This window comes from Pelophylax lessonae, assembly GCF_965119305.1.
Source record: "Pelophylax lessonae genome assembly, chromosome: 10".
Classification (NCBI taxonomy): Eukaryota; Metazoa; Chordata; class Amphibia; order Anura; family Ranidae; genus Pelophylax; species Pelophylax lessonae.
Window position 1 is genome coordinate 22,695,830 of NC_138777.1, and position 11,736 is coordinate 22,707,565.

Below are 11,736 nucleotides of genomic sequence, written 5' to 3' on the forward strand. Positions count from 1 at the left end.
CCCTTTTTCATGCTGACCTGACCTGCAGATCATTGATAAGATGCCATATGAAGGAAACTTCTACCACGTGTCACCTGGCTTTGCCAATCTGGGGTTCCGGTACATCTCCCTGACACCGGGCTGAACTTATACTAATAAACCGGCTGTCATCATGTCCAAAAAAGCCGCCGAAACATGGACCTGCCAGGCTGGAAGACATTAACCCCTTCAAGGCCAGCAACTGAATGTGCCTCCATGAGTTGGCTTTACATGAGTAGCTACAAATGATGATGTCTTTAAAGTGGTAGTATACTCCGCTTCTTAATTTTTACCTACAGGTAAGCCTATAATCAGAGTTGTATAAAGTACTCAAAACCCATACTTGAGTAAAAGTACAAGTGCTCGATCAAAAAGTGACTTGAGTAGAAGTGGAAGTGCTCGATCAAAAAGTGACTTGAGTAGAAGTACTAAAGTATTCAACATTTTTTGTACTTAAGTATTGCAAGTAGTTTTTTAAAAAATTTTGCTACTCAAGTACTGAAAGTAAAAGTACAAGTACTGTGTTATGTAGTTATTAAAGAAAGAAGTCAAAAGTTTGAACATCATATTGTTTTTTATTATTTCCAATGCAGCTTTTATTTATACATACAGTAGCATTTATTTTCGTATGCGCCGATAATACACATGTTTTGAGCCTCATGAAACCTGCCATCTACTGTTCTGGCAGTGGTAATTTTTATAATTGTAACGAGTAACTATGCAGCACAAAAAAAAAATACTGGAGTAGAAGTATTGAAATCATTGAAAAAATGTAGTGAAGTAAAAGTGGAAGTAGGAGAAAAAAATTCTACTCCAGGAAAGTACAGATACCGCCTTTCGGTACTTAAGTACAGTAGTGAAGTAGTTCTACTTAGTTACTATACATCTTTGCCTATAATAAGTCTTACCTGTAGGTAAAATGAATATCTCCGAAACCTGCAGGGTTTAGGAGATATTCACCCTGCATGTATCCGCTGACGCCAGCGGCGCATGCGCTCTGAAGGTCTGGCGTATCTTGCCGGACCTTCAGAGGTCCTTGCCGACTCCTTGCCGGTGACGTGACATCATCGCGGCTCCGGCCACTCACAGTGCCGGGGCCGCCGAACCCGAAAGAGACACCGAGGGAAAATGTCAGCTCCCTCAGCAGTGTCCGGGAGACCACGCGGGGGCTTCGTTCTAAGGCACAGGTGTCAAACACAAGGCCCGCGGGCCGAATGCGCCCCCCCCCCAGGCCATTTCATGTGGCCCTCGCACCTCTCCTGCAGCTGCGGCACCCCCCTTGTCTCTGTCCCCACCTTGTCTCAGTAGTCTGCAGCAGAGAGGACAGAACTCCTTTGCCAGATCCTACACTCCTCTGTGCAGCTGAAGAAAGGCTCGTCTTTGCCCACAACCCCCCTTCTCAGCAATCCACAGCAGAGAGGAGCTCAGAACTACTCCTACAGAGCCTGCACCTCTCTGTGCAACTGCAACACCACCTTGTCTCTGCCTCCCCTGGTCTCAGTATTCAGCAGCCTCTGGAAGCTGACTCCAACCCTCCTCTGGTTCTCCTCCAGACCCTGCATTTCTTCCCAGATCCACCAGCATCTTCTTCCTGGCAGCAGCACAAGGGGGTGCACTGTGATGTAAGGAAGGGTGGGTGACTCTTGACTTCTGATGGTGGGGGCTCTTGACATCTCATGTAAGGGTGTAAGGGGGGTGTGGGGTGCTCTGGACATCTAATCTTACAGATATAACCGGCTCTTTGAGGGCAACCATAATGCTGATGCGGCCCGCGATTAAATTTAATTTGACGCCCCTGTTCTAAGGTAAGTATATCATAATGTGCTAGTATGTGATGCATACTAGCACATTATGCCATTGTCCTGCAGGGTTTTTTGTTTTTCCACAGGGGATAAAACCGCTTTAATAGAACCTGATAACATATATACACTCACCGGCCACTTTATTAGGTACACCTTGCTAGTACCGGGTTGGACCCCCTTTTGCCTTCAGAACTGCCTTCATTCTTCGTGGCATAGATTCTACAAGGTGTTGGAAACATTCCTCAGAGATTTTGCTCCATAGTAACATGATAACATCACACAGTTGCTGCAGATTTGTCGGCTGCACATCCGTGATGCCAATCCCCCGTTCCACCACATCCCAAAGGTGCTTTATTGCAGGGGTCTCCAAACTTTCTAAGCAAGGGGCCAATTTACTGTCCTTCAGACTTTAGGTGGCCAATGGGGGTAGAAAATATCCTGGAGTCTTAGGGAGTAAACAATGCCACATCTTTAGTGGAGGACATAATGCCCCATCATTGGTGTCATTGGGAGGAATAGTGCCCCATCATTGGTGTCATTGGGAGGAATAGTGCCCCATCATTGGAGTCATTGGGAGGAATAGTGCCCCATCATTGGTATCAGTGGGAGGAATAGTGCCCCATCATTGGTGTCAGTGGAAGGAATAGTGCCCCATCATTGGTGTCAGTGGGAGGAATAGTGCCCCATCATTGGTGTCAGTGGGAGGAATAGTGCCCCATCATTGGTGTCATTATTGGGAGGAATAGTGCCCCATCATTGGTGTCAGTGGGAGGAATAGTGCCCCATCATTGGTGTCATTATTGGGAGGAATAGTGCCCCATCATTGGTGTCAGTGGGAGGAATAGTGCCCCATCATTGGTGTCATTGGGAGGAATAGTGCCCCATCATTGGTGTCAGCGGGAGGAATAGTGCCCCATCATTGGTGTCAATGGGAGGAATAGTGCCCCATCATTGGTGTCATTGGGAGGAATAGTACCCCATCATTGGTGTCAGTGGGAGGAATAGTGCCCCATCATTGGTATCAGTGGGAGGAATAGTCCCCCATTTTTGGTGTCAGTGGTAGGAATAGTGCCCCAAGAGCCGGATAAAGGCAAGCAAAGGGCCACATCAGGCCCCCAGAGCTGCAGTTTGGAGACCACTGCTCTATTGGATTGAGATCTGGTGACTGTGGAGGCCATTGGAGTACAGTGACCTCATTGACATGATAGCATCAGGCAGTTGCTGCAGATTTGTCGGCATGACACATCCATGATGGGAATCTCCCGTTCCACCACATCCCAAATGTGCTCTATTGGATGAGATGAAGTGTGGAGGCCATCGTAGTACAGTGACCTGATCGGGTGAGTGTGGAGGCCATTGGCGTACAGTGACCTGATCTGGTGAGTGTGGAGGCCATTGGAGTACAGTGACCTGATCTGGAGAGTGTGGAGGCCATTGGAGTACAGTGACCTGATCTGGTGAGTGTGGAGGCCATCCGAGTACAGTGACCTGATCTGGTGAGTGTGGAGGCCATCGGAGTGCAGTGACCTGATCTGGTGAGTGTGGAGGCCATTGGAGTACAGTGACCTGATCTGGTGAGTGTGGAGGCCATTGGAGTACAGTGACCTAATCTGGTGAGTGTGGAGGACATTGGAGTACAGTGACGTGATCTGGTGAGTGTGGAGGCCATCGGAGTACAGTGACCTGATCTGGTGAGTGTGGAGGCCATCGGAGTACAGTGACCTGATTCGGTGAGTGTGGAGGCCATTGGAGTGCAGTGACCTGATCTGGTGAGTGTGGAGGCCATCGGAGTACAGTGACCTGATCTGGTGATTGTGGAGGCCATTGGAGTACAGTTACCTGATCTGGTGAGTGTGGAGGCCATCGGAGTGCAGTGACCTGATCTGGTGAGCGTGGAGGCCATTGGAGTACAGTGACCTGATCTGGTGAGTGGGGAGGCCATTGAAGTACAGTGACCAGATCTGGTGAGTTTGGAGGCCATTGGAGTACAGCGACCTGATCTGGTGAGTGTGGAGGCCATCGGAGTACAGTGACCTGATCTGGTGAGTGTGGAGGCCATCAGAGTGCAGTGACCTGATCTAGTGAGTGTGGAGGCCATCGGAGTACAGTGACCTGATCTGGTGGTGTGGAGGCCATCGGAGTACAGTGACCTCATTGTCATGGTGAAGAAACCAGTGGTGAGATGATTGGAGCTTTGTGACATGGTGCATTATCCTGCTGGAAGGAGCCATCAGAAGGCCGCGGTGTTTAAACGATGCTCAATTGGTACTAAGAGGACCTAAGTGTGTCAAGAAAATATCCCCCACACCATTACACCATCACCAGCCTGACCCGTTGACAGGGCCGGACTGGCTAACCGGGATACCGGGAAATTTCCCGGTGGGCCGCCGGCCCTGGGGCCGCTGTAACATGGGGCCGCTTTAACATGGGGCCGCAGCGCCGCTTTAACATAGGGCCGCGGCGCCGCTTTAAGCATTGGGGCCGCGCCGCTGTGATGATGGCCGCCGCAGCCCCGCCCCCGGCCCCCGCTGCGCTATGCTACAGAGTGACGGACGGTCCGTCCGATATTTACTATTCCACGTCAGCCGCTGTGAGCGGCATGACGTCACGCAGCGGCTGCACGGCGGGGTGGATGATGGACCAACTGACTCTGACTGCCTGTGCCAGCAAGACTGACACGGGCGCGCCGAAGCCGATCCCTCCTCCCACACTGTCCCACACAAAACTTCTTGTGCCAGCAGCAGCAGCAGCAGCATGATGTGATTGCAGCAGGTGAGCCTGAGAGTGTGCCTTACTGCTGTCCCCTTAGATGTCCATGTCAGCTCTCTCTGTATAATGTCTGCAGCCTTTGACCTCTCCTATATTATGTCTGCAGCCTCTGACCTCTCCTGTATAATGTCTGCAGTCTCTGACCTCTCCTGTATAATGTCCACAGCCTCTGACCTCTCCTGTATAATGTCCGCACAGCCTCTGACCTCTCCTGTATAATGTCCACAGCCTCTGACCTCTCCTGTGCAATGTCCACACAGCCTCTGACCTCTCCTGTATAATGTCCACACAGCCTCTGACCTCTCCTGTATAATGTCCGCACAGCCCCTGACCTCTCCTGTATAATGTCCACACAACCTCTGACCTCTCCTGTATAATGTCCGCACAGCCCCTGACCTCTCCTGTATAATGTCCGCAGCCTCTGACCTCTCCTGTATAATGTCCACAGCCTCTGACCTCTCCTGTATAATGTCCACAGCCTCTGACCTCTCCTGTGCAATGTCCACACAGCCTCTGACCTCTCCTGTATAATGTCCACAGCCTCTGACCTCTCCTGTGCAATGTCCGCACAGCCCCTGACCTCTCCTGTATAATGTCCGCAGCCTCTGACCTCTCCTGTATAATGTCCACACAGCCTCTGACCTCTCCTGTATAATGTCCACACAACCTCTGACCTCTCCTGTATAATGTCCGCACAGCCCCTGACCTCTCCTGTATAATGTCCGCACAGCCCCTGACCTCTCCTGTATAATGTCCGCAGCCTCTGACCTCTCCTGTATAATGTCCACAGCCTCTGACCTCTCCTGTGCAATGTCCACACAGCCTCTGACCTCTCCTGTATAATGTCCACAGCCTCTGACCTCTCCTGTATAATGTCCACAGCCTCTGACCTCTCCTGTGCAATGTCCACACAGCCCCTGACCTCTCCTGTATAATGTCCGCAGCCTCTGACCTCTCCTGTATAATGTCCACAGCCTCTGACCTCTCCTGTGCAATGTCCACACAGCCTCTGACCTCTCCTGTATAATGTCCACAGCCTCTGACCTCTCCTGTATAATGTCCACAGCCTCTGACCTCTCCTGTGCAATGTCCGCACAGCCCCTGACCTCTCCTGTATAATGTCCACAGCCTCTGACCTCTCCTGTATAATGTCCACAGCCTCTGACCTCTCCTGTGCAATGTCCACACAGCCTCTGACCTCTCCTGTATAATGTCCGCACAGCCTCTGACCTCTCCTGTATAATGTCCGCACAGCCTCTGACCTCTCCTGTATAATGTCCGCACAGCCTCTGACCTCTCCTGTATAATGTCCGCACAGCCTCTGACCTCTCCTGTATAATGTCTGCAGCCTCTGACCTCTCCTGTATAATGTCTGCAGCCTCTGACCTCTCCTGTATAATGTCCACACAGCCTCTGACCTCTCCTGTATAATGTCCACACAGCCTCTGACCTCTCCTGTATAATGTCCGCACAGCCTCTGACCTCTCCTGTATAATGTCCACACAGCCTCTGACCTCTCCTGTATAATGTCCACACAGCCTCTGACCTCTCCTGTATAATGTCCACACAACCTCTGACCTCTCCTGCATAATGTCCGCACAGCCCCTGACCTCTCCTGTATAATGTCCACACAGCCTCTGACCTCTCCTGTATAATGTCCGCACAGCCTCTGACCTCTCCTGTATAATGTCCGCACAGCCTCTGACCTCTCCTGTATAATGTCCACACAGCCTCTGACCTCTCCTGTATAATGTCCGCACAGCCTCTGACCTCTCCTGTATAATGTCTGCAGCCTCTGACCTCTCCTGTATAATGTCCACACAGCCTCTGACCTCTCCTGTATAATGTCCGCACAGCCTCTGACCTCTCCTGTATAATGTCCACACAGCCTCTGACCTCTCCTGTATAATGTCCACACAGCCTCTGACCTCTCCTGTATAATGTCCACACAGCCTCTGACCTCTCCTGTATAATGTCCACACAACCTCTGACCTCTCCTGTATAATGTCTGCAGCCTCTGACCTCTCCTGTATAATGTCCGCACAGCCCCTGACCTCTCCTGTATAATGTCCACACAGCCTCTGACCTCTCCTGTATAATGTCCGCACAGCCCCTGACCTCTCCTGTATAATGTCCGCAGCCTCTGACCTCTCCTGTACAATGTCCGCACAGCCTCTGACCTCTCCTGTATAATGTCTGCACAGCCCCTGACCTCTCCTGTATAATGTCTGCACAGCCTCTCACCTCTCCTGTATAATGTCCGCACAGCCTCTGACCTCTCCTGTATAATGTCCGCACAGCCTCTGACCTCTCCTGTATAATGTCCACACAGCCTCTGACCTCTCCTGTATAATGTCCGCACAGCCTCTGACCTCTCCTGTATAATGTCCGCACAGCCTCTGACCTCTCCTGTATAATGTCTGCAGCCTCTGACCTCTCCTGTATAATGTCCGCACAGCCTCTGACCTCTCCTGTATAATGTCTGCAGCCTCTGACCTCTCCTGTATAATGTCCGCACAGCCTCTGACCTCTCCTGTATAATGTCTGCAGCCTCTGACCTCTCCTGTATAATGTCCGCACAGCCTCTGACCTCTCCTGTATAATGTCTGCAGCCTCTGACCTCTCCTGTATAATGTCCGCACAGCCTCTGACCTCTCCTGTATAATGTCTGCAGCCTCTGACCTCTCCTGTATAATGTCCACACAGCCTCTGACCTCTCCTGTATAATGTCCACACAGCCTCTGACCTCTCCTGTATAATGTCCGCACAGCCTCTGACCTCTCCTGTATAATGTCCACACAGCCTCTGACCTCTCCTGTATAATGTCCACACAGCCTCTGACCTCTCCTGTATAATGTCCACACAACCTCTGACCTCTCCTGTATAATGTCTGCACAGCCTCTGACCTCTCCTGTATAATGTCCGCACAGCCTCTGACCTCTCCTGTATAATGTCCGCACAGCCTCTGACCTCTCCTGTATAATGTCCGCACAGCCCCTGACCTCTCCTGTATAATGTCCGCAGCCTCTGACCTCTCCTGTACAATGTCCGCACAGCCTCTGACCTCTCCTGTATAATGTCCGCACAGCCCCTGACCTCTCCTGTATAATGTCCGCACAGCCCCTGACCTCTCCTGTATAATGTCCGCAGCCTCTGACCTCTCCTGTATAATGTCCACAGCCTCTGACCTCTCCTGTATAATGTCCACAGCCTCTGACCTCTCCTGTGCAATGTCCACACAGCCTCTGACCTCTCCTGTATAATGTCCGCACAGCCTCTGACCTCTCCTGTATAATGTCCGCACAGCCTCTGACCTCTCCTGTATAATGTCCGCACAGCCTCTGACCTCTCCTGTATAATGTCCGCACAGCCTCTGACCTCTCCTGTATAATGTCTGCAGCCTCTGACCTCTCCTGTATAATGTCCGCACAGCCTCTGACCTCTCCTGTATAATGTCTGCAGCCTCTGACCTCTCCTGTATAATGTCCGCACAGCCTCTGACCTCTCCTGTATAATGTCTGCAGCCTCTGACCTCTCCTGTATAATGTCCACACAGCCTCTGACCTCTCCTGTATAATGTCCACACAGCCTCTGACCTCTCCTGTATAATGTCCGCACAGCCCCTGACCTCTCCTGTATAATGTCCGCAGCCTCTGACCTCTCCTGTATAATGTCCACAGCCTCTGACCTCTCCTGTGCAATGTCCACACAGCCTCTGACCTCTCCTGTATAATGTCCGCACAGCCTCTGACCTCTCCTGTATAATGTCCGCACAGCCTCTGACCTCTCCTGTATAATGTCTGCAGCCTCTGACCTCTCCTGTATAATGTCCGCACAGCCTCTGACCTCTCCTGTATAATGTCTGCAGCCTCTGACCTCTCCTGTATAATGTCTGCAGCCTCTGACCTCTCCTGTATAATGTCCACACAGCCTCTGACCTCTCCTGTATAATGTCCACACAGCCTCTGACCTCTCCTGTATAATGTCCACACAGCCTCTGACCTCTCCTGTATAATGTCCACACAGCCTCTGACCTCTCCTGTATAATGTCCACACAACCTCTGACCTCTCCTGCATAATGTCCGCACAGCCCCTGACCTCTCCTGTATAATGTCCACACAGCCTCTGACCTCTCCTGTATAATGTCCGCACAGCCTCTGACCTCTCCTGTATAATGTCCGCACAGCCTCTGACCTCTCCTGTATAATGTCCACACAGCCTCTGACCTCTCCTGTATAATGTCCGCACAGCCTCTGACCTCTCCTGTATAATGTCTGCAGCCTCTGACCTCTCCTGTATAATGTCCACACAGCCTCTGACCTCTCCTGTATAATGTCCGCACAGCCTCTGACCTCTCCTGTATAATGTCCACACAGCCTCTGACCTCTCCTGTATAATGTCCACACAGCCTCTGACCTCTCCTGTATAATGTCCACACAACCTCTGACCTCTCCTGTATAATGTCCGCACAGCCCCTGACCTCTCCTGTATAATGTCCGCACAGCCCCTGACCTCTCCTGTATAATGTCCGCAGCCTCTGACCTCTCCTGTACAATGTCCGCACAGCCTCTGACCTCTCCTGTATAATGTCTGCACAGCCCCTGACCTCTCCTGTATAATGTCTGCACAGCCTCTCACCTCTCCTGTATAATGTCCGCACAGCCTCTGACCTCTCCTGTATAATGTCCGCACAGCCTCTGACCTCTCCTGTATAATGTCCACACAGCCTCTGACCTCTCCTGTATAATGTCCGCACAGCCTCTGACCTCTCCTGTATAATGTCCGCACAGCCTCTGACCTCTCCTGTATAATGTCTGCAGCCTCTGACCTCTCCTGTATAATGTCCGCACAGCCTCTGACCTCTCCTGTATAATGTCTGCAGCCTCTGACCTCTCCTGTATAATGTCCGCACAGCCTCTGACCTCTCCTGTATAATGTCTGCAGCCTCTGACCTCTCCTGTATAATGTCCGCACAGCCTCTGACCTCTCCTGTATAATGTCTGCAGCCTCTGACCTCTCCTGTATAATGTCCGCACAGCCTCTGACCTCTCCTGTATAATGTCTGCAGCCTCTGACCTCTCCTGTATAATGTCCACACAGCCTCTGACCTCTCCTGTATAATGTCCACACAGCCTCTGACCTCTCCTGTATAATGTCCGCACAGCCTCTGACCTCTCCTGTATAATGTCCACACAGCCTCTGACCTCTCCTGTATAATGTCCACACAGCCTCTGACCTCTCCTGTATAATGTCCACACAACCTCTGACCTCTCCTGTATAATGTCTGCACAGCCTCTGACCTCTCCTGTATAATGTCCGCACAGCCTCTGACCTCTCCTGTATAATGTCCGCACAGCCTCTGACCTCTCCTGTATAATGTCCGCACAGCCCCTGACCTCTCCTGTATAATGTCCGCAGCCTCTGACCTCTCCTGTACAATGTCCGCACAGCCTCTGACCTCTCCTGTATAATGTCCGCACAGCCTCTGACCTCTCCTGTATAATGTCCGCACAGCCTCTGACCTCTCCTGTATAATGTCCGCACAGCCTCTGACCTCTCCTGTATAATGTCCGCAGCCTCTGACCTCTCCTGTATAATGTCCGCACAGCCTCTGACCTCTCCTGTATAATGTCCACAGCCTCTGACCTCTCCTGTATAATGTCCGCACAGCCTCTGACCTCTCCTGTATAATGTCCGCACAGCCTCTGACCTCTCCTGTATAATGTCTGCAGCCTCTGACCTCTCCTGTATAATGTCCGCACAGCCTCTGACCTCTCCTGTATAATGTCCACAGCCTCTGACCTCTCCTGTATAATGTCTGCACAGCCCCTGACCTCTCCTGTATAATGTCTGCAGCCTCTGACCTCTCCTGTATAATGTCCGCACAGCCTCTGACCTCTCCTGTATAATGTCCGCAGCCTCTGACCTCTCCTGTATAATGTCTGCACAGCCTCTGACCTCTCCTGTATAATGTCCGCACAGCCTCTGACCTCTCCTGTATAATGTCCGCACAGCCTCTGACCTCTCCTGTATAATGTCCGCACAGCCTAAGATGTCTCCTGTTCCATCCAATATGCAGCCTCTAACCATCTGTCCTGTGTTGCTATGCTGTAGCATATATTGCCAGAACATATCTGTCTTATCTATATATAATACAGTTTTCAAATGTGCTTTAAAATGCATGGTTTTCCCTTTTATGAAGAAGAAAATAATGGCGCTATGCTGTTGGGCCGGTATAATAATGCTATGGGGCTGGTATGAAATTATTTCCAGGGCTGGTTTTCATTCCCAGTCCGGCCCTGCCCGTTGATACAAGGCAGGATGGATCCATGCTTTCATGCTGTTTACGCCAAATTCTGACCCTTCCATCTGAATGTCGCAGCTGTAATCGAGACTCATCAGACCAGGCAACGTTTTTCCAATCTTCTATTGTCCAATTTTGGTGATCCTGTGCAAATTGTAGCCTCAGTTTCCTGTTATTAGCTGACAGGAGTGGAACCCGGGGTGCTCCTAAGGTATGCTTTCTAACTGTGGGGGGGGGGGGGGAGACCCAATCACAGGTAGAGAGAAATCTGTGTCTCAGCGTAGCATAGCTGAGTCACAGGATCTCCCTCTGCCTGTGTGACAGCAGAGCCATCTGCCTTGTTTACATAGGCAGACGGAGCTCCTGTCTCTCTAGCCGATGATCGCGGGAGGCCGGCGACGATCGTGCCCGCCCCTCCCACGGTTCGGCTACCGCTGTGTCTAATCAAAGTGGAAGCGCGGCTCCGAGGGAGCATGCGCTCCCCCTGGAGCCTTAAAGGCATATCACATACATATACGTGAATATGCGCGGGAGGGCCGCCCTGCCGCAGTATATCTGCGTGGGGTGGCCCTTAAGTGGTTAATCTCTGTATATCGGCCAGTCACCTCTGTATATGTAAAGGTTTAGAACCACTTTATGTAACACTTACAGGTCTTGTCCTTTCCCCATCCTGTCAAAGAATAAGCAATAGACTAATAAGCTCATCTCTATGTCACTCTGCTCTCTCCTCCTATCCACATGTTTCTTGTTAGCACATGAGCACAGCATGACAACTAAGTGGCTCCTTGTACTGCTTCTCCCTCTCCAAGTCTGAGCTCTGCTACACTAGGATTGCAAAAGGCC